The sequence below is a fragment of the Rhipicephalus sanguineus genome, chromosome 10 (genome assembly GCF_013339695.2).
Source record: "Rhipicephalus sanguineus isolate Rsan-2018 chromosome 10, BIME_Rsan_1.4, whole genome shotgun sequence".
Classification (NCBI taxonomy): domain Eukaryota; kingdom Metazoa; phylum Arthropoda; class Arachnida; order Ixodida; family Ixodidae; genus Rhipicephalus; species Rhipicephalus sanguineus.
The window spans coordinates 115,840,430-115,847,588 of record NC_051185.1 but is presented as its reverse complement, the minus strand read 5'-3'; positions in this window follow the sequence as shown (position 1 = coordinate 115,847,588).

Below are 7,159 nucleotides of genomic sequence, written 5' to 3'. Positions count from 1 at the left end.
GGCGGAGTAGCTGAGGTTGCCCGCTCCACCCGGTTTGTTCCGAAGTTTTTGGCGCCAACAGGTCACGTCAATAGTTACCTGACGTTACGGGTTTTAGTGGCGAGACTAATATTACTTGTTTTACGTGATTTTTGTCACGTGGCTGTTGTTACGTGATTGTAGTCACATAAGTAGATGTGCGATGTTACGTGATTTTGGTCACGCGACAATTGCAGGGTGGGTGTACAAAAAATTGTAGTCGCAGGGAAACAAGTTAACAAACCATCATCGATATCACATATATTTTACGATTACGAGAAATTCACGTTCGTTGCTCGGAAGCTGCACCGTGCACTTTTATCAGGTTTCAAAATGTGTTGGGCTTCTACGGTTAATGGAATTTTTTGTATGCTTCATTTGCTCAATTCTTTTTTCTTTCTGGTGGGAGAGCGCATATATATTGCTGTAAGTTGAAAATATAGTCAGTTTTAAGTTCAGCGCTGCGTGTGTTTTCAAATGTCGTCTTCGTTCCTTGCGCTGGGAAACTCGAATTATGGTCTACAGCGCATTTTTGCAAACAGAAGCAGCTGTTTTCACTTTTGCATTCCGTTCCTGCTCTTTGGAAGGTGGGAACACTTGCAAGGAGCGTTGCAAGGAGAGTTTGACCGTAGTATCTTTAATAGCGTTCGTATCACGGGATAGCCGCCCGCGCGCTGGCTGAATGGGTTGATGATCCATGCTGGCTGTTTGCGCGCAATCGCTGGGGCCTGGTTCGAATCCAATGCGGTTTTTCTTTTTTTTTGTCTCTCTCAGAATTGCCTATGTTTGCCGTGGTGGTACAGCGGTTACGGTGCTCGGCTGCTGACCCAAAGGGCAAGGTTTGACGGCGGCTTCCAGCATTTTCGAACAAGGGCGAAAATGCTAGAGGCTCGTGTAACTTGGTTTTAGATGCACGTTACGAACCTGAAGTGGTCGAAATTTCTGCAGCCGTCCTCTACGGCATGCCTCATAATACATATTATGGTTTGGGCCGTAGAACTCCAGCAATTCTTATTACTAGTACAACGCTGTTGAAGATTTAGTGCTTGTTTTTTTCGCTGGAGCATTGCAACCAAGATATTTGCTGCAGTTTCGGTTTCGCTTTTGGAAATGGAGCAAGTAAACTTCTAATGTTTATTTTGTATTATCACACAACCCATTACTTAATAACGAAGAAAAGGAACCCAAATTTAGGTTAACCTCAACCGACCGGAGCCACCTAGGAGTCCAGAGGCCAGGCCCGTAGCTAGGGGGTATGTCCCAAGGGCCCACCTCCCCTCCCAAAAGTTTGACGGAGGCGGTGTTTACTGACAAGAATAATGAGAATAGGTGTTTTCTCTCAAACTGGTCAAGGCCTTCAGCAAGTGCCCCCCTCCCATTACCCAACACCCCCCCCCCCCTCGCTGACTGGCGCAGGCTGGCGGCGGGGAGCGGTGGCACGGAACAAACGGCGAAACGGTAGGCAAGCAGACTCGGAAGCGAGCGCGGCCGCTGCCATAGCATCGACGCAGAGATCTTAAACCGGCTGCTTTGCTGCTGGCTTGCGTTTCCTTTCTTGAATTCTCGGCACTCGCCACTTTCCTATGAAGAATGCTGTCTCACGCTCATAACGTGCATGCCATTGTAACCTGGAAGTGCCGGGCGCGCGGCGATAATGCAATCGGAGGCATGCACGATATCAGGACTGTTTTTGTGAGGCGAAACGACACCCTTTCAACACGTTCTTTAGTGTACGCTGCTTTCCTGAAAAGCATAGGTAATTTCATAGAGAATATTAGCCGATTACACACTACCTTGTTGCCGCAACGCCACAATTCACGCCGTTGAAAGAGTAATAAGAGGGAGTAACTAAGAGGGAAGTCCAGGCATGGACACATGCATGTTGTCTTTACTGATGACTTTCCCTTAACAGGTACCCATGTAGCAGCAATGTACAACAGAGTGAATGAAAACAGCGAGGAAGAAGACTTCAAAACTAACAAGCGCTTTTCGCTTTACAGTTCTGCTTACCGATTCAATGAGACAAGTATTCGGCGCTCACTAGATTGCCCTCCGCATTGTGTTCCCGAGCCAAGCCTAATTACGGTTCATCAAACTAATGAAAAGATCAAGCTCGTCTTGCTTGTTCGCCTCAGGTGTCGATGTTATGCGAAGCATGCGGCGGGTAGGGGACTGTGGCGTAACGTTTTTTACTGTGCGACACGTTACAATATGATGCCAAAGATTTGTATAAATTTTATACGCACACATGTATATGCCGCAGAGCCGCATATGTGTTATATAACCAGTTGTTTACGGTTACGTATGCAACGTGGGTATTACCAACACCAGTAGCGGTAAGCTGATACGTAGTGCTTATACGTGTCTCGAGAACGCACGCACGTTTCACGAACCCGTGTACAAGTGTGCAAGAAGTTCTTGACAGTTCTTGGACGAGGGCATCATCACCGTAATTAGTGAGCACCAGCAGCTGGTCGTGACTTGTTTATTATCCGTCGTGATCGTGGTGACGAGGGGTCCATGTGTAGTGAAGTATGTGGTATAGTAGAGCTGTTGGAATTCGTGGATGCCTCGGTCATTTCGTCGAAAATTGTCTGTCGACAGAGCGGCGACATGTCGGAACCTGAAGCCACCCATCGCATTGGTGAGGTATAGGCCGTCGAGGCTGGTAGGCCTCGACGGTCGTATTCGTAGAATACCTGGGTTGTGTGGCCTACGTAGCCTAATCTGCAAAGCGGCTGTCAATCAATCAGGCATCATCCTCCGTCAGCATGAGGCCATCACCCAGCATCGTAAGAAATGAAGAGGACACTGCGCCGTTCTGGTGAACGAAGTGCACTTTACGGTGCGGTGATGTGGATATCATATGTAACTTTCGTTAATGTATGCCTCCGGGGTCGAGCAATGCTTCAGTATAGCTTGCTGAATCATAGAGATACAAACGTAATGTTTATTAGACTGCTATAAAAGCGGAGCCGACACTGGAACTACAGACGTTAATGTGATATGAGCCAGTATCGCAGGAGTACATATCGTAAGAGTATCATGTAGCGTTTATTGCTTTCTTGTAAAATTAAATATCCAGCACCACAACCACAATTGACGTTGCACAGATATTACGCCTGCGTAGGCTATTTCTTTCAAACCAGTTTATAGACCTGGCGTGGCTCAGTGGTAGAATAACCTGATAGCCACGCAGAATGCTTGGGTTCGATTCTGCTGGGATCCTAATTTTCATACTTTCTATTTGTTGAGTAAATGCTGCCGATGTGGTTTTCCTTAACGCTTTAGCATTAAGCAACCAATGTCTGTTCTCCGCCGTTCCTGGGTAGATATAAACTGTCAATCACCGATGGCGCATACCCGTACACCGCGGCCCAAGGTAAACGGGTATTTTGCCACACGTGTCTAGTGGAAAGGGTTTGACGACGTACGCGACAGGATTTTAACGTTATTCATGTCATGCACCGGCAATCATATTCGTCAAATCCTCTTACCCTCCCATGCAAATTTTGGCCTACACCCAGTTAAGGAGGCGATCATGAGAGCACCCAGACGTAGGCGGCTAGATAGATAGATAGATAGATACGTAGATAGAAACGCTCAAACTGCCAGAGGTCCGCTAAGAAATGCTTCGCATTTAAAAGATGCCTTTACTAACGTTTCAGCCGTGACACCGCCTACGTAGGTCAGTGTCTTGCGAAGCCCATGCCACAGCCCCAGCGGTATGGAATTCCTTTTTCCCGGTTTTTGATGTGTGCTACATGGAAGTTCGTTCAATGTAGAAAGCGCCGCGCGCATGCGCCATTGCTCGACATGCGTTCACTAGTAGTCGCGAAGGCAACGCCACCTCTCAACGTCAACTATTTTTACTCTTTTATAAGCACAGAATAAATCGAGAATGCCTAATAACGTGCGGATTAATTTTAAACGCATTTTTTTTTCTTTAGTAAATAGCAGCGGACTGCGTACAACATTCTGCACATCTCATTCGTGCACTATGAAGGCTTGCCCGTCAGGCAACGCGACATGCCGTTGTGACTTTCAAAGCGCAATTCAGCAATGCAAATCCTAATTATATGGTGAAAAAAAAACTCGTTTATGCTCACTGTAATTCACAGCCAGGGTCTTGTGTGACACATTTCGATCGGTTGTCAGTCCCTTTAAGAAAGCACATCGCGAATATTATATATATAGTGATAGAGTAAGTATTTACTCTAAAAAGGCGTGACCTCACTAATGCTCACCTCATGTTCCACGATCCCAAATATTGTCCATAAGTAAATATTGAGAAGGTATTGTGTATACATATGTGAACTTTCCTCACTATCAAGGAGGTAACTTCCGCGTCCCTACAAAATCTGCCCTAAATGGTGGCTCTGCGCTGTACAGCACACGTGTGCGCTGTACAGCGCAGCTCCCTTACAAAAATGGCTAGTAATATTGAGTAGACCACCTAGTAACCATCTATTGACATTGGTGACCGTCTAGTAACATTTGCGATCTAGTAACATTTGCCAATAGACCATCTAAAGACCTCCTTCTTGCTTTTGTATAAAGACTATTTTATGTAGACCGTCTGAAGGCCTGCTTCTTACTTTTGTATAAAGACTATTTTATGTACACCGTCTAAAGACCTCCTTCTTACTTTTGTATAAAGACTATTTTATGTAGACCGTCTGAAGGCCTCCTTCTTACTGACCTCAAAATTCGCTAATTAAAAAAAGTCGTTGAATGTTAGGCGGATTTTTTAGTAAAAGATAGGTGTGCCTCAGTGGTATCTATACGCCCACCGCAAATTTGTACGTACGCCATGAATGTTTGTTGCTTAATTACACGGAAAGGAAGTGTCCCTTCTGAGCTACATTGGAGGTCAAGATGTGGTGCCTATATATACTCGGTGAACAAAGTTTGGTTGTGAAGAGCGGGTGGCGAGCGGTTGTCAGTGTAAGTGTTGTATTACTTTGCGAATGTTGTGTGCATGTTTGTGTACGTGTGATCGAGTTTGCGTGTTTCGATGCTAATTTAATTAAAGATTCTCTGGCGCATGGTGCGACAGCGAAAAGCTCCCCTATGGATGCAAACAAATACTCCGCTCAGTCCATCCAAAACCTCCGTCCTTAAAGGGGGTAAATATTTTACTCCCCTGGACGGAGTATATAAAACCCCCATAGGGGCGTGCGCTAGAGGACGAGTCCATTTACTCCCATCTCAGCTTTTTTTTGCTCACAGTGATAGGGTGTCTGTTGAACATTGTTGATAGGGCGTTACTACGAGGTCACCAGACAACCTATGAACATGAGTCTGTTCAAAGTTGGTGGCCAATTGCAGCCAGAGCGTTGATTGATTGTTGGCACAGACGTCTAAAGACAATAGGTAGACACTATTTTGATTGTTGGTAGGTTCTAGTAACAATTGTCTTTAGACCGTCAACTTAATGTTACCAAATATTTTTGTAAGGGAGAGCCACCATTTAGGGCAGATTTAGGGCCTAATCTAAGAAAAAAAATAACGTGTTATCAGATGACAGGAATTCAATTCTTTGAGCTATTTCCACTCAGACAAAGCTGAGAGGGAATACCATGTCTAGAGGGTGTTTTCTAAAACGCATGCATCTATGATAGCACTGTGCTATTGATGCGCGTTAACCAGACTTCACACCTGTGTGCAGATATTCCTATTATTAAAGTCGAGGCTACATGCCAGTTATCGTGTCTTCTTAAATATTATTAATTTTTCTTAGTCGCTTTCGCGCGTATTTCTATTGCAACTTTTATGTTGCAGTAAAATTAATATTTAATTATATATTTCTTACTATCTATTTTACTATGATTTCCTTATCTACAATAGAGACAAAACTACCCGGTACAGTGGAAGGGACTTTCAAGGTGGGCCTACACGTTTGAGCCAAAAAAGAATCCCAATCAGGAATGTCATCGCAGCTTTGACATTCCTATCAAGCCAGAAGATTCCAGGATTCAATACGCGGCTGATATTTTGCATCATGAAGTACAAAAAAAGCTCCGGTTTTGAAGACCCTCGAGCGGAGCTTTAATCATTCTATTCGACATGGGTCATTTTCCGTTGGGCTTTCAGAGGAAGAAGACTACTGCTTGGAAAGCAGTAGATGTTAAGGGAAAAAAATTACACCATCTCCCGCTAAAGGGGACTATGAGGCGATGCGAAGCCGGAGCACTTGCACGATCGCGTTCCGTTGGCGTTCGTTGTGCATGCTACCGACCTCGCGTCGTGGAACGCGAAGAGGGACGCTACGCGCGTCGTATCTTCCATCTAGCCTGGCCGTTAATTCTCACAGGGCGAGCGGGGAACGCGGTCGACAGGCGGGCGAGAGGGGGGCAGCGTAGAAGTGGAGAGAGAAGGGGAGGGATCGCGCATGCGCTCGAGCTCATCGCGGCGTTGCGCAGGAGAGAATTTCGGCATGTCTAGCCCGCGTTTCAGAGGAAGAGTGGAAAGGGGGAGGGGAGAGGGGTATGGGAAGGGGGAGGGGAGAGGGAAAGTGGAGAGGGGGAGGGGAGAGTGTGAGTGGAGAAGAGGTGTGTGGAGAGGGTATGCGCATGCGCAGTAAGGGTGGTCCCGCCGCACACCACCACCACCACCACCACCACCGGATTGAGCTCCGCCTTAAGATACTTCGCATCTAAAAAGCAGATCTCGCTAGGCTTTATCTGGCTGAAGACTGGTATTTTTCAGCCATTAATTTGCTACGAGCGAAAAACTACTAATCGAAATTCCTGTGCGCATAAACACCATTGTTCTCTTAAGGGAACCTCCTGGAAAGAAAGGCTTAAGATTTCCTTTGGAACGCCTGCACATCTTCGCGGCCACAGAAGGAGCTCCACTCACAACTGAAGAAATTTTCATATGCTGGGTGAACGAAAGAAGGGGGAATTAAAGGGTTCGCTTTTCTCTGAACTCTGATGTGTCTTGTGACCCGTTGTTGAGCAAGTCAAATGCATTTTGTATTCTACATCAGGAGTGATACAGAATAAAGAAGTGATTTTGAGAGATTGTAGGAATAGTTGCTATATTATTTTGCATTAACAATCGTTGTTGTCAGCGCAAAAACGCCAAAATTGGCTCTTCTGAATTTCTTTGTGCTGATCAAAGTGGACGATTGGGC